This window comes from Mandrillus leucophaeus, unplaced genomic scaffold (genome assembly GCF_000951045.1).
Source record: "Mandrillus leucophaeus isolate KB7577 unplaced genomic scaffold, Mleu.le_1.0 Scaffold62, whole genome shotgun sequence".
Classification (NCBI taxonomy): Eukaryota; Metazoa; Chordata; class Mammalia; order Primates; family Cercopithecidae; genus Mandrillus; species Mandrillus leucophaeus.
Window position 1 is genome coordinate 4,189,038 of NW_012106697.1, and position 23,937 is coordinate 4,212,974.

The following is a 23,937-nucleotide window of genomic DNA, read 5'->3' on the forward strand; positions in this document are numbered from 1 at the left end:
CTCCCGGCCCTTCCTGGGATTTTCAAGCTGAAAGAGCTCTACAGATTAATTAGAGGAGTTAATTTTAGTAAAAAGCAGGAGAAGGGCTGTGTGTGTACACATGTATATGTGTTGGCATTGGTGTGAGAGTATACATGTATAGATACTTGTGAACACACATATACAGTCATGCACGGCATAATCACATTTTGATTAACTACAGACTGCGTATCCAATAATGGTCCCATGAGATTATAATACTGTATTTTTACTGTACCTTTTCTAGGTTTAGGGCACACAAATACATACCACTGTGTTACAATAATTGCCTGTGGTATTCAGTACAGTCACATGCTGTACAGATTTGTAGCCTAAACAATAGGCTCCACCGTATCGCCCAGGAGTATAGTAGGCTGTACCATCTAGGCATATAAGTGCACGCTGTGATGTTCATACAACAACGGTATTGTCTAAAGACATTTCTCAGAACATACCCTGTCATTATGCAGCACATGACGCAGTAATATTGAACAGAAGTGCTTTGAGGCAGTCCCCCAATCACTCCATATCCAAGGTTTACTCTCTCATAAGCTCTGTCCAGTAAATGATATGCAGCTGGAATGATCTTATCTCTTTGTTCAATGAGCGGAGCCCAAGTTAGAACATTCTACCAAGTAGGAGGGATTAGTGAGCCATTGTCTTCCTCAGGAATTTTTGCTATGAGAATTCACTGTTTATGAGGCCACTGGTTTCTTTACAGTGTTGGAATTCGGTATTTTTTAGTTAAAAACACTTTTTTTTGAGGCAGGGTCTCGCTGTGTCACTGAGTGAAGGGCTGAAGTGAAGTGGCACAATCACTGTTTACTGCGGCCTCCACCTCCTGGGCCCAAGCGATCCCCTGGCCTCAGCCTCCTGAATAGCTGGGACTACAGGCTCGCACCACCACACTCAGCTCACTTTTGTATTTTTTGTGGATGTGAGGTTTCACCATGTTGCCCAGGCTGATCTCAAAGTCCTGAGCTCAAGTAATCCACCCACCTTAGCCTCCCAAAGTGCTCGGACTTACAGGCATGAGCCACTGCACTGGTTTTAATTAAAATTTTGAGATAGTTTAGAATTACATGTACTTGCAAGGAATGCATTCAGTACTTTTAATTCAGGTACTAGTTTCACAGTGCCTTATGTACTGTAGGCATGTTCAGTATACGATTGATGGGTAGATGGGTAAAGTAACTGTAATTTGTGCCTTACAAGTGGGCTTTTGAGGGAAATATGTTCAGGAATTACTGAGGTAACTACATAAGGGTTCATTATAATATGTTTGGAAATTACTGAGATACATATATACACATATATATCTTTACATATGGGCCCATGGATAGAAAGTAAATTGGCCAGAAGCGGTGGCTCTCGCCTGTAATCCCAGCACTTTGGGAGGCTGAGGTGGGCGAATGACCTGAGGTCAAGAGTTGGAGACTGGCCTGGCCAATATGGCAAAACCCCATATCTATGAAAAGTACAAAAAGAAAAAAAAAAGTAGGTGGGCATGGTGGTGGGCGCCTATAATCTCAGCTACTCAGGAGGCTGAGGCAGGAGAATTGCCTGAATCCAGGAGGTGGAAGTTGCAGTGAGCTGAGATTGCACCACTGCACTCCAGCCTGGGTGACAAGATCGACTCCGTCTCAAAAAAAAAAAAAAAGAAAGAAAGAAAAAGAAAGTAAATCTAGATGATTCAGTGTCTTTGTGTCTTGTTTTTTATGCATTTCTCACTTTTAAGTTTTTGGTTTTTTTTGGTTTTACCCATACTATATGCATGTAGTCCCAACAGATTTTGTGGTTGTTAATTGGGGAACGTGATGAACTCTTGTGAAATGCTCGTGTTTTCTTCACTTAATGGGGCAGGACTCTCAGGAGTAAGCTGAGGGTGGAGGCCCGTGGCTGGGGAGACATGAACCCGGTGGGCAGCCTCCCTGCAGAGCCTTGAGGCTTCTGTGGCCCCGTGGGCTCAGATGCGTGGCATGGCTTGCTGGTCTCGTTCCCATGGCACAGAATAAACGACACTTCCTTTAGCCCAAACTCAGCCACCGTGGAGCCTACTCCTCAGTCTTTCATTTACTTCTAGAATGCTGACAGGTGAGAATGCTGCCTCCGGGCTGCCAAGCCACAAAGCATGACAGCCCGCTCCCTGGGAACCACAAATATTTGGAATCTGAAGTGGATTGGGAACTAAAAATACAACACCTTAAGAAACTACAGTTTGGGGCCGGGCACAGTGCCTTGCGCCTGTAATCCCAGCACTTTGGGAGGCTGAGACGGGCAGATCGCTTGAGGCCAGGAGTTTGAGACCAGCCTGGCCAACATGGTGAAACCCCATCTCTCTAAAATTTGGCCAGGCATGGTGGCAGGCGCCTGGAGTCCTAGCTACTCAGGAGGCCGAGGCAGGAGAATCGCTTGATTCTGGATTTGGAGGCAAAGACTGCAATGAGCCAAGATCACACCACTGCACTTCCAGCCTGGACAACAGTGAGACCCTGTCTCAAAAAAGCAAACAAACAAACTGAAGGCTGGGAACAAGTTAGCCAAGCCAGGACTCCCCTGAAATGCATTCGATAAGCATTGCATGAAAGCTGACCTCCAATTGCGCCACTGTACTCCAGCCTGGGTGACAGAGCAAGACTCTGTCTCGGAAAAAAAAAAAAAAAGTTTATGAAGACTGATAGCGGTTTCTTTTTTTTTCTTTTAATTTGATAAAAATGCACTCCACCAGCTGAGCATGTAGTTTGGGGTGAGACCAGGTTACTTTCTCTGTGGGAGAAAGAAATGTTGGAATGAGGGGCCCCGGGGAAGCTGGGGATGCTGGCTATGGCTTTGCAGAAGGCTTAAACGGAAAGCCACATGGAATTTGAAATACATGTTTTACAAGCAGAGGGTGTGGGGCGGTGTCCCGGATTCTCCCGAGCCCGCACCGAGTGTCCTGTCATGCAAGGTAGAAGGCGAGGCTGGCCTTGTGGCTCAAATCCCTGCCAGGCAAGGCCTCTTGCCTCCCTTCTCAGGTGGCACCTACCTTCTGCCCAGGGGAAGATAGTAAACGTCTCTAACTCGAGGAAGGCAAAAAGTCAAGTCACACAAAGAAAAACAAACGACAACAACAAACAAAGAAAGAAAGGTCATTTGGGTGAGCTGTTCGCTGAGATTTTAAAGCTTTGTCCTCCTTAACCTGAAAGGAACGTCCTGGCGCGGTGACAGCAGTGTTGGTTGTGCGTGGACTGCAGTTCCCAAGGCCAGGAGCAGGAGGCGCTATCTTCGTGGCCACAGCCGTGAGAGTCGCTGACATCCGCAGGGAGGGAGCGGCGGTGGGGAGTCTGAGCTGGGGCCTGGGGAAGGCTGGGGACAGGGTAGGGAAACAGCAACTGTGGCAGATGCGAAATCAAGCCCGGATGGTGAGGCAGTCCCACCGTGTACTTACCCTTCCTCCCTGGGTTTGAAAGAGCTCTGCAGACAAATTAGAGGAGTTAATTTTCGTAAAAAGCAGGAGAAGGGATCTGTGTGTACACATACATATGTGTTGGCATTGGTGTGGGAGTACACATGCATATATGCTTGCGAACGCCCGTATACAGTCATTCATGGCATAATCACATTTTGATTAACCAATATCCAATAATGGTCCCGTGAGATTAAAATACTGTAATGGTCCCGTGAGATTATAATACTGTATTTCCATGGAGGGAAAATCTGCCGACAGCGGACATCAAGGGGAGATCTAAAAGAGAAGGGCAGAAGCGATCCCCAAACCCTAGGGAAGTAGGGAAGGCGGACCGCTATTTCAGGCTGCTTCAGGTCCTGAACTGGGGCGCCCGCCTTTCGGCATCCTTTCCCTCGGCCTCCCAGCGACTTCTCCGCGAGCCGCCCCAGTCCTGTTTCCTTGGGGCTTTCCTTGGGCCCAGGTCTCCAAATCCAGAATGAGAAACTCCGAGAGTGCAAAGGAAAAGTAAGAGATTTGGAAGCAGCTCCAGGGATGTTAGGCTCTGCGTCTGGCGGTAAAGATCAGTCCTTGGCCTTCTTGTAGGCAAAAGGGTTCTGTTCTGTATGCCTATGATTAGGGGTGCCAGGCTTCGCAAATAAAAATGCAGCGTACGCCGACACATGCCACAACATGGGTGAGCCGTGGAAGCCTGCTGAGTGAAAGAGGCCAGTCACAAAAAAGACCACATGCTTCGTGAGTCCATGTATGTAAAATGTCCAGAATGGGAAAATCTATAAAGACAGAAAATAAACTATTGGCCATTCGGGGCTGCAGAATGACGGAGCAGGGATGGGGAGTGGCTTGATGACAGCCACAGGGGTTCTTTTTGGGTGGTAACAATGTTTTAAAATTACATTGTGGTAATGGTCGAGTAACTCTGTGAATATGCTAAACCCCATTGACCTGCGCACTAAACGTGGTGGAATTTTATAGTCCATGAGTATCTTCAAACTGTTTTATAAAACACAGGATACCCAGTTAAATTTGGATTTTATTAATAGATGAATCATGAAAAGAAATTTAGTATAAGTATATCCCAAGCAATATTTGGGACATATTCATATTAAAAATATTTTCATTATTTATCTGAAATTCAAATTCATTGTTTATCTGAAATTCAAATTTAACTGGATGTCTGGTATTTTATTTGGCAACTCTATGCTTCTAAATGTCTCAGAAAGCATCAATCTACAGCAAAAGTAAGAAGAAATAGTTCATGTGATGTCATTTAAATGAGATTTAAAGAGACTTCTGTATACTGTGGGCATCAAAAAAGCTTAATTAACGGAGACTAAGAACTTCTTGATTTAATGTTAATTTAAAAAATTCTACTTGTAGCCACCAAGGTGGAAAAAATAGCTTTTAAGCTTTGTTATTAAAAATTTCCCAAAATCAGGCTGGGCGCAGTGGCTCACACCAGTCATCCTAGCACTTTGGGAGGCTGAGGTGGGTGGATTACCTGAGGTCAGGAGTTCGAGACCAGCCTGGCCAACATGGTGAAACCCCATCTCTACTAAAAATACAAAAATTAGCTGGGCGTGGTGGTGCATGCCTGTAATCCCAGCTACTTGAGAGGCTGAGGCAGGAGAATCGCTTGAACCCGGGAGGCAGAGGTTGCAGCGAGCCAAGATTGAGACATTGTACTCTAGCCTGGGCAACAAGAGCAAATCTCCATCTTAAAAAAAAAAAAAAAATTAAAAATACCATAGAAGGCCGGGCGCAGTGGCTCATGCCTGTAATCCCAGCACTTTGGGAGGCCGAGATGGGCGGATCACGAGGTCAGGAGATCGAGACCATCCTGGCTAACACGGTGAAACCTCGTCTCTACTAAAAATACAAAAAATTAGCCGGGCGTGGTGGCGGGCGCCTGTAGTCCCAGCTACTCGGGAGGCTGAGGCAGGAGAATGGTGTGAACCCGGGAGGCGGAGCTTGCAGTGAGCCGAGATCGCGCCACTGCACTCCAGCCTGGGCGACAGAGCAAGACTCTGTCTCAAAAAAAAAAAAAAAAAAAAAACCATAGAAAATTTTGAGAGGTGAGAAGGACTGGATACTTTATAAGATCCTCCTAATCTTCACAGCTTATAAATCTTGCCATTAAATCAGAAACATTATGGGGGAAGTTGAAGAATGTGGAGCTTTAAAAAATTTTTGGCTTGAGTATATGAGAAATTAGTATAAACATTTACTATATAGTGATTTGCAAACAATGGGATTTACCATTGTTACACTTTATGGGAGAAAATGAAAATCTCTTCAAGTAAAGGTTATATATATATATATATATAAAGTCCTCCCCTGGATGTTTGCATTGGTTTTAAGGGGATGTTTCAGTTTGCAAATACTGGTAAGCAGAGTTGTTTAAAGTTGGAACTTGCATAATGGTCATTTTAACAGAACAGCCACACCTCTGCTTTGATACTGGAAAAACCAGCATAAAATTGCTACAGTGGCATAAATCAATGCAAGATTATTAAGCAATTAATTAGCAAGCTGTGTCTGTAAAACTCTGTCCACACTTTCAGTACAGGGGTAAAAGAGGTCAATATTATTTTTCTTGTTTTATAAATTGAAAAATATGAAACTGCAGTACGTTGCTCTGACTTTAGTAATTTGACCAGTTGAAATTAGAATGTGTTGGGGTTATGTGCTGCAACATTTCACCAAGCCTTAGATTTCTGATGAAATATTGTAAATATACAATAGATACGGAATTAACCTTCACGCACTCTGATAGCCCAGCTCTCTCACTATGATATTGGTGTGATAATGAATTAAAATAAAAATTGTAGGTTAAAATAAATTTAAATTAAATTAAATCGACAAGTTCTATGTAGGTTCAGAGAAAGAGACCAAATCCTTCCCCTTGAGTAATTTCAGTGCTTACACGGAGCACATGGCAATGTCAGGCAATGATTTTCAGGTTACTTTCCTCTTTCCACTTACACCTAGAGTTGTAAGAAATCCTTCATGTAGGTGACACACTGAGATTCAGAGTCCTAAGGGGATATGGCATAATTGTTCTCTTTCTAAAAACTTGATTTTGAGGGATAAAATGTTGTTGTGTTTTATTTTTAGTTGACACATGATAATTGTACATACTCATAGGATATGGAGTGATATTTCATTACATGTGTACAATGTATAATGATCGTATCAGGTTAATTTGAATATCCATTACCTCAAACAATTATCATTTCTCTGTGTTGTGAACATTCAAAATCATCTCTTCTAGCTTTTTGAGAGTATACAATAAATGATAACCGTATTTATCCTACAGTGCTACAAAACTCCAGAGCTCATTTCTTCTATCTAGCTGTAATTCTGTATCTATTAACCAACTTCTCTCCATCCTCCCTTCCCTCTTCCTCTTTCCAGGCTCTAATACTAAGGGCCAAATCTTCATATAAAAAATAGTTGTGAAAAAAAGAAAGTTGGCCAGACCAGGCTCATAGCCGTAATCCCAGCACTTTGAGAGACTGAGGTGGGAGGATCATTTGAGGCCAGGAGTTCAAGACCAGTTTGGGTAACATAGTGAAACCCTCATCTCTATAACAACAACAACAAGAAAAGAAAAGAAAAGAAAAAAAATAGCCATGTGCCACGCACCTAAAGTCCCAGCTACTCAGAAGGCTGAAGCTAGAGAATCTCTTGAGCCCAGGTGTTGGAAGCTGCAGTGAGCTGTGACTGCACTATTGCACTCCAGCCTGGGTGATGGAGTGAGGCCCTGTCTCAAAAAAAAAAAAAAAAAGACAAGAAAGAGTTTGTAATGTTTTAAAATTAAGAAGTATAATTGAAGAGGCTGAGCAGTATCTGGGGACAAAAATCCGCTTTAAAAAAACTCATGTAGCTGATGCTGTTCCCTAGATTCATGAGGGCTTTTTCTGCTGAAACTCCCGAGGACTGAAGTGTTTCTGGGACACGAGCAGGGAGAATGCATAACCCTCAGAGCTGAGATTGTGCACCTCTGACTCTTCCTCCTTGTCCAGTGTTGACTAATGTAGGCTATTGGATTCTGGCCCCAGCCATGTTAATTAAGGCGACAATGCAAATGAAGAAGTTCAAACTCCCCTAACACACAAAGCTAAGATATCACAAAATGGAAAATTCTGAAAGATCTCAAAATTGGAGCCAGTCTGTAGAGCTGGGGAAGATGATGTGCGTATTGGACTCAACCCAAGAGACTAGTTCCAAAGGAGGGAGACCTGGGAAGAAAAAGAGGTTACTGTGCTTGCACTGCTAAATGATTTCATTAGAATCTCTCATTAAAATTAACCACATTTCACAGACTTCAGTAGGCAAGAATATTGGAAAATAATGCACAAGGCTGGGGAAAAAAAATGATCCATGGTGTTGGATCCATGATCTACTTGGAATTAGTGTAAAAAGTGAGATGAACTTCACTAGGGCTAAATCTCCTGCACGTGGGTAAGAAAATCACCAATTCCTTTTCATTCATTCTTAAAGACCAAACATGTTTAAAATAAGTATTACCTTTCCCCCTCCAATGTTCATTCTGTACCAGAAGTATTGTCTTTGCTATTTCTTTATCATCTTTTCTTTCTTTTTTTTTTGAGATGATGTCTGGCTTTGTCGCCCAGGCTGGAGTGCAGTGGGGCGATCTCAGCTCACTGCAAGCTCCGCCTCCCGGGTTCACGCAATTTTCCTGCCTCAGCCTCCTGAGTAGCTGGGCCTACAGGCGCCCACCACCCAGCCCGGCTAAGTTTTTGTACTTTTTAGTGGAGACGAGGTTTCACCGTGTTAGCCAGGATGGTCTTGATCTCCTGACCTCACGATCTGCCCGCCTTGGCCTCCCAAAGTGCTGGGATTACCGGCGTAAGCCACCGCACGTGGCCTCTCTTTGCTGTTTCTTTAAAGTTTTAGTGTAGCCCCTTGGGTCCAGTTTCAGTCAATCAAATAAGAAAAATATTAGCGTCACTCCCAGCCACTTGAACTAACGCATTGAATCAATAATCTGTTTCAATTTATATTATGTAACATACATTATTATATATTTATATTAAAAAATTTAATCCAGTCTAACATTGTATTCCTTCCATTCTGATCCAGCATCCTTATTGGGTTTCCACACATGTCCTTCCGGTTTCTGTTGATATAGATTGGTGTATTATAATCTTACGGCTTATATTTCGTACCTGTTGGGGCCTCCTGGGATTTGAGTCTGTTCTAGAATCAGTGAGAAACAGGGCAGGGGTGGGGCTGACCCTGACCTGCTGCTCCTCCTAAGAAGGGTCACAAGTCCTTTGTAAGGCAACCACTTCAGAAGAGACCATTACAGACCCTTCAGCCGTGAGGACAATAGTCTCCTTAACCAGGCTAAAAGGGCTGCTTCCACCAGCAAAGACGACTTGGCGGGTCTGGGGACTCAAGGCCCCCTGCTGCATCGAATATGCCTGCATACCCCCTTCCCAATTTTTAGAGTCCCTCTCCTTTCCAATCATTGCCTTAACTTTAGCAAAGGAGATCCCGTAAGGTTAAATTCAATCAAATTGAACTTTGGGTTTGGTTTTCAGAAATCTTGACTCTATAGCTACAAGGAAAGATGCTTTTTTTTTTTTTTTTTTTTTTTTTGGTGAGGGGGAGGGCAGTCATAGAGTTCTAGTCGTTTAGCCAGACCTTGAGTTGGGAATTTAAAGCCCTAAGCTCATCATTTTCTTTCTCCAAGTCCTGCAGAACACTTCAGAATAAGGAAACAATCCCACTGTGTGTAAAGTGTTCTATGGCAGGAGCTACGTAGTCACCTGAAGCCTTGCTTGCTTTTTTTTTTTTTTTTTTTTGAGACGGAGTCTCTTAGTCTGTCCCCCAGGCTGGAGTGCAATGGCATGATCCCGGCTCACTGCAACCTCCGCCTCCCGGGTTCAAGCGATTCTCCTGCCTCAGCCTCCGGAGTAGCTGGGACTACAGGCACCCACCATCATGCCCAGCTAATTTTTGTATTTTTGTAGAGACGGGTTTCACCATGTTGGCCGGGCTGGTCTTAAACTCCTGACCTCAGGTGATCCGCCCGCCCTGGCCTCCTAAAGTGCTGGGATTACAGGCATGAGCCGCTCGCTGTGCCCTGCCTGAAGCCTTGCTTTCTATAGACACTTGATGACAGGTATCTACAGGTAATCATTAAAATACCTTTTGCCATCTTGTTTCATGCATGACCATTACTCTCTTTACCAATGGAAACAGGATCACTAATACTTTAAAATCGAATCAGATCAGAGAACCAATTTCCGAGAGCCTAGAACTGGCTCCGAGAGCCCATCCTCTGAAACAATTTCTGGTGCAGATTTCCGTATAAGGCAGGGTTCAGTCAGAGATGCTGAATCACTATAAGTGGTATGGAATAATGGATTTATTTTGGGGATTAGATGTTACACAATTGTGGGAGTTGCTGGAGGAGTCAGTGCAAGGCTGTTGCCTCTTCATCTGGTGATGAAATCTTTGTGGGTTACTAGACCCACTTGGGGAAGAAAAGCCAGGTATGAAGTGGCATCAGCAAGGACAGACTGTGACCCACTAGAACACACTGGAACCCACAAGAACAAACTGGAACCTGTGTCTGCCTCACTGGCTCCAACATGGTGACACTGACCAGGAGGAGCTGTGGGGCCTTCATTGAGGAACTGCACACACACCTGGCCTGGGACGCAGAGGAGCTACAGGGACGTTCTGGTGGGAAATGTAGAAGGAGGAGCCTGGCTGATGGCCACGGGACAAGATGTGCTTGCACATCAGTGACAACGTGCGTGGCTCCCACACTGCCCAGAGCCTGCACCGACCTTCAGAGCATAAAGATATGGCAGAATCCTTGCTTTTGTCTCCCAAATATTGGGCACAATTCTCTTGTGGCCTACCCTAACCCATCTACATGCAGGGTAGAGAATGCTGGAAATGCAGTCCCAGCTTGGCTTAGTTGACCAAAGCAACAATCAGTATTTCCTATTGTCATGGGGTTTATATTCTAGTGAGGAAAGGGACTATCAATAAGTGAATAAATATGTACGTGTGTATGTGTATTTCTTACGAGAACCTTCTGAGATAGGAATGTGTGTTACCCCCATTTGACAGATGAGAAAACTAAGGCCAAAATCGATTAAGTATTTTGCCCTGGGTCCACTAGCTCATAAGTGTAGGAGCAAAGCTCTGGACAAGGCAGTTTGCAATCGAATTCCAATGTATACTAACTGCCAATCTGTTTTGTTCATTCTGCAGTAGCTTTCCCCAAACACTCAACCCAAATGAGATACTTTCAGGCGATATTGCAGGTGTTATTCGTTTATTGCATTCATACTATTTTATCCTTCAATTGTGTTGTACTTATTAATAATGACTTGCCTAATTGGATATAAAATTCTTTGATAGATAATATGAACATTGCGTGTGTGTGTTCACTTTAGCTATTAATAGTGTTGTGCACTCAGCCAGTGCCTTGTAAATTCTTGTTGTGTTGACTTAAGGGCTTGAACAATCACACAGCGAGGCATGTGTACCTGTGGCCTAAGCAGCATTAAGTCTGAAAGAAACTTTTTTCTAAAGTGCTTTGCCATTCTTTGAAATGTGCTGAAGAAAAGAGAAAGTAGTCAGCACTCCCTCCAGGACCTACCTCTGTACTGGCCTCAGATCATCACGTAATTCAGACCAGCTGGGGCATGGGAGCTGTTGGGAGGACAGAGGGGTCCCGCTAAGGCTGGCCTGGTGGTGGTCACGGTCGGGATTGCCATGAAGCATCTTTCCAAAGGCCTCTTAAGTGAATTCCTGTAGCTCATTCAGCCGATGGAAGGTAGAAGGGACCCAGAACTTCAGGCCTAATTCTGCATTTTTGTATGCCCCAAGGATGAAAGGGCTCTTTGTGAATTTGCATGAAGATTTATTTAACATTCAACCGGCAGAAAACGGAAGGTAGTGCATGACACTGGGGGGAACCAGGCCCCCGCCCACCTCACGTCGTTGTGGCATTAGCTGTTTACTGGCTACCGTGGAAACATTGGAAGGGGATTTGTTTTGTGGTTGGGTTTCCTTTTTTTTTTTTTTTTTTTAGCATGATTGCAGTTAGATCTGCAGTATTTCCTCAAATATGTGAGGGGAAGGGAGCGGTGACTTCCTAAAGGAAAGTATTTATATTTTTAGACTGAAATAGCCTGTTACAAAGCTTTTCTCCAAAAACACATTTAAAAAAGGAGTGTTCTAAACAATAGAAAATATATGTTAATGCATAGTTAAGGTAGTTAATCTTATAAAATATGTTTTCATGCAGTGACGAAGCGCTAAGACACTTTGGTTTTGTTTTTATTTATTTTTATTGATACATGGCAATTTTGTTTTATTTTAAAGGAGGACCAAGAAAATGCTTCCGGATGTTGGAATATCAGCCTTGACTGCTTCTTTCTGAACTCTCTTGTTCTGCTTCAGGCTCCCGTGTCAGCAGTGTCACGGGGAGCTCGTCCGTGTGAGGGGACAGCGTCCCCGGCCAGGCCACGGATGGTGGCCTGGGAGGAGGGAGTGGAGAGGGTCAGGAGAGAGAGAAGGCATGAGAGAGGCGCTCTGCTCTGATGACACAGCCCACACTGTTTTGCCACAGATTTGTGGTGTATCACAGCTCCAGGCAGTCCTGGAGGCCACCCAGTCCAGGGTTTCTCATGTTGTTGACCATGTGCACCAGGAGGTGAGGCCTGGGAATCCACATACTTAGTAAGTGGCCCAGGAGAGCTGGCCCAATAACCAGCTGGTACAGAGGCCTCATTTCACCAAGGAGCAGTCTGGACTGGAGAGGCCAGGGGACTCAGAACAGCACCCAATTGAAACAGAGCCCATTTAAGACATGTGGCTTAAAGAGGAACACCATGCTGTCCAAATGTGGGTGTAGACAGAGCCGACACAGCCTCTTTTATCGCTTATTGTGGCTCTGGGAAGACAGCTCCCCAGCCCCTCCATTCCTCTCTCATTTGTTCATCTTGAAACCCACTTAAGAGGGCAGGAAGCCTTTATGTCACAGTGGGAGATAAGCTGTGAGTGATTCTTGGAAAGTAAGAGGATAAAATACCCCCAGGCTGAGAGGCGTTGTAATAGACAGCTCTCCGCTTTTGAGAAGATTCGTTATTGGAGGAAGAGGTGGCACGAAACGGCACAGGACCCAAAGGGTGCCCTGCATGGAGGGAATGCCCCAGATCACAGATCAAAGACTGGATGGAGGGTGAGAATCCTGTTTTCTAATTTTTTATTATAAAAATTTCCAGATACTCACAAAAATTAAAAGAATGGTGTACTGATCACCCCGATACCGACCACTTACTTTCAAAAGCTTAAAACATTCCCGTAGGTGTGCGTGATCTATCTATAGGTCCATCTGTGTGTGCGTATGTGTGTGTGTGTGTGTATGGACCAGCATTTCAATAAAGGATAGGGAGTGCTCAACAGGAAACAAGGCTGAGGCGGGCAGATCACTTGAGACCAGGCTGACCAACATGGTGAAACCCCATCGCTACTAAAAATACAAAAAAATTAGCCAGGCGTGGTGGTGAATGCCTGTAATCCCAGCTATTCGGGAGGCTGAGGCAGGAGGATCACTTGAACATGGGAGGCGGAGGTTGCCATGAGTTGAGATCACACCACTTCACTCCAGCAACAGAGTGAGACTCCATCTCAAAAAAAAGAAAGAGAGACAGAGAGAAAGAAAGAAAGAAAGAGAGAAAGAAAGAAAGAAAGAAAGAAAGAAAGAAAGAAAGAAAGAAAGAAAGAAAAGAAAAGAAAGAACGAACGAACCAGAAACTTAGTTATAAAGATTTGAACTTTAACTTGATGTAGTTAAGGTTTAAACGTATGTGAAATAAAACATGGCAGAGTTTAATTTTAGTTGTTTTTTGCTTTTGTCTTATTTTGAGAGGTAAGTGAGATACTTTGGTAACTGTCGAGGAAGACAGGAAACAGACTTCAATGCAGTTAAGACAGGGGCATAAGCAGGTTGGAAGGCAGCCTGAGAGAATTTTTGCAGAAGGAATGACCCAGTCTTGGGGACAGAAAATATGGATTGTTTTTCCCCAAAGAATGTATTGAGCTCTGTGTGTAGTGAGCACGGCTGGATGGTGTGAAGAGCAGGTGGAGGAGGATATCAGGGACAAGAGACGAATATGAATGGCGTGGCCGCAGCACTGCGCAGGGCCAGCCAATGAGCTAGGGCTCCGTGCATAGCCTGGGCAGGGCTCTTCCAGTATCTACAGGAAGAGGTTTACATTTCCAGAAGTGTTAACCTGTGTCTCCTCAGTGTCTGCCCAGGGTTACCCATCTTGATAAGATATAGTCATTTCTCCTTTGTGCCCAAGGAACAAGTCCAGGCTCATCAGTGGCAAAACCTGACCAGGTGCGTACTATGCACCCAGCAGTCACATTAGCTACTTTTTTTTTTTTTTTTTTTGAGATGGAGTCTCATTCTGTCACCCAAGTTGGAGTGCAGTGACGCAATCTCGGCTCAGTACAACCTCTGCCTCCCAAGTTTAAGTTGATTCTCCTACCTCAGCCTCCTGAGTAGCTGGGATTATAGGTGTGTGCCACCACACCCTGCTGATTTTTGTATTTTTAGTAGAGATGGAATTTCACCATGTTGACCAGGCTGGTCTCGAACTTCTGACCTCAGGTGATCCACCCACCTCGGCCTCCCAAAATGCTGGGATTGCAGGCGTAAGCCACCGTGCCCGGCCTCAACCAGGGCTTTTTATTCCTCGGACACCCTGAAGGTCAACTCTCGACCTCCTTTTCACAATCATGTCTAGCCTGCCATGTCTGACTCAGTTTTCAAGAACCACCTCAAATGCAAGTCTTCCCTAACTTCCATTCATAATTAATCATTTCCTAGTTGGTCTTCACACTTTTTGGTCAAATAACCTTTAAAATTATTTTGGAAAACTGTTTCGCCTCTTGCAGATAGTTAAGTTGACACTCCCAATATTCTTAAAGTTTAAGTAGTTGTATAGGATTGGATTTCCAGAGTATTATAAAAGTATTCCAGATAGTTTACAAATACAGCAATTGTATTTCTCTTTTAAATGTGTCACTGGAATAGAAACAGCGTTGCAATGTGATGTCTACTTCAGTTATTTTTTTAAAAGTACAAGATCAAGTTTATCCTTAATGGGAGTAGAGTGAAGGTGACAGGGAGCGGGGAGAGCATCGCAGTTGGTGGGTTTCAGGAAGGAGAGCCCTGGTCTGCTTCTTTGATCAGGGTTTGGGGCAGCAGCAAAAGCCCAGACCCAAGTCCATGTGTGAGAGGACAGGGCGGATTTGTGCTCCCAGGGGGGTCACCAGATTCCCAAGAAGAAATGGCTGTCAGATGGGTCTTAGTAACAGAGAGCTTCCTGCACCTCAGCATGTCGTGGAAACAGCAGAACAATTCTTGTGTACCCGTGAGGGCCTCAGGAGTCATAGGAGAAGAGCCTCAAAACCTGGAGGAGCCAGTGGATTGAAAGGGAAACTGTCTCTGTGATGACCTGTGTAGACCAGAGACCGAGGGCCTGGCACGGAAACACATGTCTAAGCTGATGTCTGTGTGGACGGGTGACAGTGAGGGCCTGGTGGACTCTCCACCACTTCAGGATACCTTGGCATGACCCCTCTACCCCACCCAAAACCGAGGTACAACCCCAGACAAAGGGCAGAATGGCCAAGTGTGGTGGCTCACGCCTGTAATCCCAGCACTTTGGGAGGCCAAGGCAGGTGGATCACCTGAAGTCAGGAGTTCGAGACCAGCCTGACCAACGTGGTGAAACCCAGTCTCTACCAAAAATACAAAATTAGCTAGGCGTGGTGGCACATGCCTGTAATCCCAGCTACTCGGGAGGCTGAGGCAAGACAGTCACTTCAACCTAGGAGGCAGAGGTTGCAGTGGGCCGAGATCATGCCACTGCACTCCAGCCTGGGCGACAAGAGCGAAAATCCTTCTTGGGGAAAAAAAAAAAAAAAAGGAATAGTGATGGTGTAATGGCGGCTTGAAAGATAAAACAATTGAGTTAAAGAAAAATAAAGCTGTAGTTTGTACATATCCCAGTGTGCAAGAAAAAAGCATACTGAGATGTAGTCCTGCTAGAAATGTGTAGAACATTTTATTTTTGCTCCTCTAATTATACCATATACTCCTATGATGGGGATTGTACCTGCTTTACATTATGTGTATTACACACTAGTGTGTGTGTGTGCGTGTACATGTGTGTGTGTGTGTGTCTGTGTGATGTTACTGTGACTGGTATATGAAGAACTGCCTTGATTCAGGACAACTCAGTCAATATTTCTGATGTTAGATTTGATCAATTTGTGCCTTTTTGGGGTCTAACTTTGGAATAACACTTAAAACTCCCTCATGAATGTTGGGAAGAAAGTATTTTTGCTGAGGAAAAACTGAACTCACAAAGCGAAATGTAAAGAAAAAATGGAAATTGAGAAGGTAAGAAAATACTAATGAAATGAAGGAACTTGTGGAAAGAGTTGCTGTCAGCTGAGGACTCGGAAGGAACAGGTGGATTCGAGGTCGTTGGGTCATCGGAGAGGAGCGCAGACTGGCCTCCAACCAAGCACAGGGCAGGAGCCTAAGGTCCTCAGAATTAAATTTATTTCATAAATGGGTGTTCAAATCCAATGAAGTAGGTCCAGACTTACAGTGATTTCAAGTGAAGCTTTTAACTGAAACCTGAGCCCTGAAAGTGGGTTTACTCCTGTGCTTTTGATTAAAGCATGAATCATTAGTTAGACAAAGCAAAAGCAACAGTAAAGCAATTTTACGTTTTTGAAATCCTCGGGCAGGTGAGCTTGTTCTGCCTAAGGGTAAACCAGCCTCTACCACTTGTTCTCTCAGGGTAGGGCTTTGAGGGAGCACTGTGCAAAATTGCCGAGTGATGGATCTGTACTGAGGTCGTTGACTGATAAGGTGCTTTGTGTTAGAAAGGTGCCCGGGCAACGTAAACATAATGACAAGGAGCTCTCACAGGCTTCATGTTCAGATCTCATGGGGGAAAGAGATGCTGGAAGAGCTTCCTCCATCGGGAGAAGTGAGGTTGCCACCTGGTTTCCAAGTCATAGGAATCTGGTGCTGTCCTAGACTCACTCACAGGAGCTAATGGTGGTTTTGCAAATGTGTCGATTGGGAAATGTTACAAAAAGCAGTTTCTAGCGGGAACATTTGCTCTGTATTGTAAATGATACAACATTTGGATAGTGTGGGGCACAGTGGCTCACACCTGTAATCCCAGGGACTGAGGAGACTGAGGTGGGAGGATCACTTCAGCCCAGGAGTCTGAGTCTTCAGTGAGTTCTGATTGCACCATTGCCCTCCAGCCTGGGAAAGACAGCCAGATCCTGTCTCTAAAAAAAAAATTAGATGGCAAGGTCAGAAAACATTAAATAAATTTATTTAAGTTCTATATAAGGTTATTATTATAATGATCACATTAAGGGCAGATGAATTGGTGTACAACTATATTGAAAGCAATAATCTGAGCACCAAAATGATCAGAAAATGTAGAGTATTTGTATAATAAATGAAGATTTATGTTTTAAATAATCAGTTCTTTCCTCCAAAGGAAGACCCATATTAGTTGAATATTTCAGTAATTCTCTGAACATGGACAGCAATTTGTTTCTGCCCATTCCAGTAGGAGAAATATTGGCTTGAGGATTTTACAATGAATGTGTACAGCAATTTTTGTGTTTGATGTTGTGGCCACTGTGTAGGGTGGATTGATTGCCCCCTTCCACTTGTTTGTAATCCATAGGAGGTCTCTTCAGGGCCAGTTCCTTTTATAATGACACGTGCCTGAGACTCTCCTGTCCCTGGTCTGTCTGGAGTCACCCCTAAAGACCATTTTGTAGTCATAGAACATCATCTGTCCCCAATCAACACATTTATTTATCTATTTCCTCAAGAATCAGATCCAAATTCCTCTACCTGGCTTCCAAGACCTTCTGTAGTATAGCACCAGTGTAATTCCTGGGTTTGAGTCACATTTTGGAACACGTTAGCTAAGGCCTATACCTTGCCAGGTGCTTGTGTGTGGATGGGTCTATGTACACAGGTCATAAAGATACCATGCAGGGAGACTGAGTTCCAACATTACAAGCTCATCTCCTCATCAACCCAGCTGCAAACTGTGTTACTACTTCCTGTATTTCCTTCTTGCAAAATACCTTGCCATTTCCATACTGCTATTCTTATCCCTCAGGATCCAATGTCTCTGCTCATTCAGGCTGCCATAACAGAATCCCAGACATGAACAACAGACAATTACTTCTCACGGTTCTGGAGGCTGGGAAGTCCAAGAGCAAGGTGCTGGCAGATTCAGTGTCTGATGAGGCCCCTCTCCCTGGTTTATAGTCCAGAAAGCCTTCTCACTCTGTCCTCACATGGTGGAAGGAGTGAGGGATTTTTCTAGAGTCTCTTTTATAAGGGCACTAATCCCATTTATAAGGAGCTCTGCCCCCATGACCTAATCACATCCCAAAAGCCCCACCCCCCAATACTGTTACATTGGAAGCTAGGATTTCAACATGTGAATTCCGGGGAGACACAAACATTCACACCACAGCACCCAGCAAATATTTCTTGTTCTGGCTACTTTAGTCCTCACTGTTCTTTTGCTCTGAAATTTCACGGTAATGATACTGCGTTGGGTGCAGTGGCTCACACTTATAATCCCAGAGGTTCGAAACCAGCCCGGGCAACACAGTGAGACACTGTCTCTACAAAAAAATTGTAAAAATTAGCCAGGGGTGGTGGCAGACCCCTGTGGTCGTAGCTACTTGGAGGCTGAGGTGGAAGGATCATTGAGCCCAGCAGATTGAGGCTGTAGTGAGCTGAGATTGTGCCACTGCACTCCAGCCTGGTGACAGAGTGAGACCCTATCTCAAAAACAAAACAAAACAAACAAAAAACTCCAAAGTGACAATACCCTTTTCCACACAATTAAGGCTATATCCTTATTTTAAATTTTGGCTTTTATTTAAGGTATGTAGGTCTCATGTCTCCCATCTACACTGTCAATTCCTTTTTGCAACCTAGTTGGACACTCATTAAACATTTGTTTGGTGAGTGATAATGGAAGACTCTCGTTTAAATTAAACAAACAACGACAATAACAACAACAACAAAAAACTCACTCCCCTGACTGATAAAGGAGCATATCCTCCTCTTCTCTACTGAAGTTTGGGGAAGGCATATTCAGCCAAACATCTTATCTCTGACTCTAGTGACCTTCCCACTTTTAAGTGCTGGAGCCTGGACCTCCAGGACCCAAACTTAGCTTTTCTGACTCCACTTTCAGTGTTCTTTCTGGGACAGTATGTGTAAGAGAACAAAAGCCTGGGTCCTCAGAGCCTTCCACAGTTACTAACCATATGAATGGAAATCTACAATGGATGGCATTATTTCTTTCAGGATGTAAGAGGTTGCCAACGGTCCCACTGCTCTTTTCAGAGGGAAGGAGACATTAACTCTTCACCCCTAGAACACCTGGGACTGGGTAAGGGAAGAGAGTGACGAATGACTTATGAGTAGATGCCCCCAGAGATGGGGGAGTTGAGTGTGGCTAATTCTAGCAGTATTTTGCTCAGGCATTCCCTAAATCCTGCAACCAACGTCCATCTTTCCCAGCATCACGAGAGGCAGTAGTCAGGAGCACAGACTATGGAGTCTGCTCACCTTAGTTTGGATCCAAGTGCCTCCTTCTATAAGCTCTGTGGCCTTGGGCAAGTAACTTCCCCTTTTTGAGCCTCAGTTTTCCATCTTTAGGAAATCTACAACATTACAGGATCCCTGGCAGGGCTGCTCTGAAAATTATGAGTTAATATCCGTCAAGTGCTGAGAGAGTGCCTGGCTCATAACGAATACTATATCATGTTTCTTAAGAAACAAAAAGCAAAGAACTTATTATTTGTGGAGTTTGTTTTTCACAAAGGCACATTATGCTATCACGGAATTTGCTGTTTTCATACAGCATGTGTTTTGAGATATATTCACTATACTACACACAGATCTAGTTCTTTCCTGTAACTGCTCTATAGCATTATATTGTGGAAATATATTTTATTTGGCAATTTGACTACAAATGAGCATTTAGGTTGTTTCTATTTTTTGTTAGAGAATCAGTATTTAATAGTACTCTCATATATTAAGTCAAATATTTTTATTGTAAATATGTATTACTAAGGCTTATTTTAAAAATGCTTAGCTATGTAAAGTCACAGATCTAATATTATATTTAGTCATAAATAAATGTTTTTAAATTATGTATGAGAAAGAACATTAATTAGGAAAATGTTGCTACATTACTTTCAAAATAAGCATGTTTTAAACAGACGTGGTTTTGGGGAGAATATCTCATATAGATGCATCTGAATGCTGATGCGTCACTAAATCCCTAGCAAATGCATTTTTGGGGAATAATCTTTTTAGATTAAGTAGTATTTTATATATATATTTTGAGACAGAGTCTCACTCTGTCGCCCAAGGTGGAGTGCAGTGGTGCAATGTTGGCTCACTGCAGCCTCCGTCTCCTGGGTTCTTCTCCTGCCTCAGCCTCCCAAGTAGCTGAGATTACAGGTGCCCGCCACTGCGCTCTGCTAATTTTTGTATTTTTCGTAGAGACAGGATTTCACCATGCTGGCCAGGCTTGTCTCAAACTCCTGACCTCAAATGATCTGCCCGCCTCGGCCTCCCAAAGTCCTGGGATTATAGGTGTGTGCCACCATGCCTGGCTAAGTTTTGTATTTTCAGTAGAGATGAAGTTTCACCATGTTGGCCAGGCTGGTCTCAAACTCCTAGCCTCAAGTGATCTGCCTGCCTCGACCTCCCAAAGTGCTGGGATTACAGGTGTGAGCCACCGTGCCCGGCCTAATATTATATAATTTTAATGCAATCTTAAATTCTTTGTTTTCTAATATCTACTTTAAAGTTTTCTTTTTGCTCATGAGTCCATACTTGATGATGAATTCCATTTTTAGAGACAAGAGAAGGTTTTTATCAATACGACACAAGCACATACTCTTACAGTCAAATCTTTATGTCATGTAGAACACACCTACTATATCTTTGTCTGAACTCCTCATAGTGAAAGAAATAGGTACATATGCTACATGCATTCTATTATGTGTAATATTATTTATTAACTTTTAGGTTAGTTTTGATTTTTTTTTGAGTGTGTGTATACATTTGTGTGCTGTTTTTCATCCCCAAAGTAACACTTGTTCATTTTTAAATATTAAAAAAAATTGAGAGCAGGATAAAATAAAATAAAATCTTAAATCCTTTTCCAGTGCTTCCCAATTTTACTCACCAATGGTTGCTCCCAGTAGCTGCTTGGAGCTTGGCAGGAAACAGACAGCACTCACCAAAGGAGTGATGGAAGCAGGTTTCATGAAGGGACTATTTACAAAGGAGGGGCAGGGCTAAGAGAAACTAACAAGGAAAACTAACAAGGCAGTGAAGCACCCTGGGGTGGCCGCAGCAGCAAGTTCTGTACCCTCTCCTAGGCCTGAAGGAGCAAGGGAAGGGAGTGGATACTAACCCAGCAAGACCAACCAGTGTAGAAAAAGATCCCTGGAGAGCAGCCCAGCCCTGGGGAGGGAACCCTGCTACTGCCCACCCCGAGGCCTGACTAGGAAGAGTGAGGAAAAGTACCCCATTCCCTCTCCTCCCGGCCTCCCAGCTCCTGCCAATTTCTCCCATCAGCTAGGTCCAGCCGGAAGTCAGAGGGCAAGAGGTCCTGTTGGTGCATCCCATGGCAGCCTTCCTCCTGCCGGAGAGCAGGAAAGAAAGGGGTGGAGCAGGGATCTGGAGGGGAAGTAAAGAAAATTCAGGCAGGTGGCTTACCCACAGAGGTAGTGACATCAGCCTCTGGTAGCTTCTTCCCACACCACATGCATTGGCAGATTTCTGTGACTTTCTTTTTAGGGCAGTGGCACCCTCCCGTGCATAGGATGATCCCTTAAAGAAAAGGACTGGCAGTGGGGATCTGAGCCTGGGATCTGAGCTTCCCAAATCATTTGAGTCTCTAGCCAGGGTGCCACAAAAGGGGAGATCTGAGCAACAGATGTGGCCGATGCTAACATTGTCATATTTAGAGTCTGACTCATCAAATCCAGGCAGTAATCCCTCAGATCCTTGGGCCACCAAGCAGATTCATGAAAGAGCACTTACCTCTTCATTAAGGCATGACAACACATTTCCTTTCTGAGAATACAATGCTTGGGCTGGTCTGATCATATTCAGAACCACAAAATTGCTTTTGTTTAGCTGTAATCCCTTCCCCAACATGTACCATCTTGTAACATTAGTAGAGATACTAGGAAACTGTATATAATTGCTTGTGTTCCAAAGTTGTTGGCCATAAGATGCTGAATTATGTCAAAATTGTGACCAACTAAGTGTGGTTTTACTTTCAATACATTGTTCTTTAATTTCACCCATGGAATTGATTAGGAAATCATTAAAAGGTCAGTGATTTACAAAATGCTATGATTGAGCCCTAGGAGTTAGGAGGAGAGCAGTGCACCAACACAGACGTTCAACTCTAGGAGAAAGCATCAATCCCAGCTGTGGCTAGAGTGACACTGTTGTTTGCATCTTCACTGAAAAGGTAAGTGGAAGCCTGGACGTCCTTGTCTGCTTAGTGCTGCTATAACAAAATATCACAAACTGGGTAATTTACTTCTTAAATCACCACTTAAAGCCCCCACTTCTTAATACCATCACATTGACCACCAAGTTTCAACACCTGAATTTTGGAGGGAACATATTAAAATCATAGCACAGGGCTTAGGAGATGATTCAAGAAAGTGATTGGAGCAATGTGGAAATAAATTAATTGTCATATGTTCTTAGCTTAGAGTCTATACTTTCTTTTTTCTTTTTTTTTTTTTTTTTGGGAGATGGAGTTTCACTCTGTTGCCTAGGCTGGAGTGCAGTGGTGAGATCTTGGCTCACTGCAACCTCTGTCTCCTGGGTTCAAGCGATTCTTCTGCCTCAGCCTCCTGAGTAACTGGGATTACAGGCGTCCAACACCATGCCTGGCTAATTTTTGTATTTTTAGTAGAGACGGGTTTCACCGTGTTGTCCAGGCTGGTCTCGAACTCCTGACCTCAGGTGATCCACCTACCTCGGCCTCCCAAAGTGCTGGGATTACAGGCGTGAGCCACCGCACCCGGCTTAGAGTCCATACTTTCAGCTGGGTAGTGACTAGCAGGTTTGAATGAAAGACAATCCCAAACATCTTGCAATAGTAAAACACTAAAACCTACAGCAATGTAACTAGAACTTTTCTAAACTTCTGTGCATTTTTGCCACTCTCCTTGGCATGGCCATCAAGCCAGTCAGCCCCTTCTCAGGGCTTAGTTCCTCAGTTCTCTCTCTGTGGTCCTGTTAGTGACAATGGCAGACAGGCTGTCTCCAGCACAAATGGAGACCTACCGGCTACACGTCCAGATACTCAACGGTTTTAATGCAAACCAACCGTTACAATATGTTCTACAAACATACTTTATCTTAATTTTGTTTTTATCAGTTTTATTGAGATATAATCTACATAGCATAACATACATCTCTTTTAAGTATACAGTTCGAAGAATGTTAGTATATTTACAGAGTTGTACAGTTATTACCGTGACCTAATTTCAGAACATTTCCATGACCCTACAAAGAAACCTCTCGCTCATTAGCAGTCATTCCCAGTTTTCACCCCCAGCTGTAGGCAACCACTAATCTGTTCTCTGTTTCTACAAATTCGCCTTTTCTGGACATTTCATATAAATGGGATTATAAAATATGTGGTCACTTGTGTCTGGCTTGCTTCACTGGGCATTAGCTTCTTTCCCTTCTTAGTGTCTTTTAGTACTTCATTCTTCTTTATTGCCAAATAGTATTCCATTGTGTGCATAAACATCTTGTTTTCCATTTATCAGTTCATGGACACGTAGATTGTTTCCACTTTTTGGCTACTGTGAATAGAGCTTGTTTCTTTTTTTGAAATGGAGTCTCATTCTGTCTCCCAGGCTGGAGTGCAGTGGCCCAATCTTGGCTCACTGCAACCTCCACCTCCTAGGTTCAAACAATTCTCCTGTCGGCCTCCCAAGTAGATGGGATTACAGGCATGTGCCACTACACTTGGCTAATTTTTTTTTTTTTTTTAGTAGATACAGGCTTTCACCATGTTGGCCAAGCTGGTCTCAAACTCAGGTTATCTGCCCGCCTCAGCCTCCCAAAGTGCTGGGATTATAGGAGTGAGCCCCTGCACCCTGCCAAACATTGTTTACGAGTCTTTGCATGGACATATGTTTTTATTTCATTTAATTTCTTTTGGTTAGATGGCTATTAATACAAGTGGAATTGCTGGATCACATATGAAGTCTGTGTTTCACTTTTTGAGAAACTACTAAACTGTTCCAGAGTGTCTGTA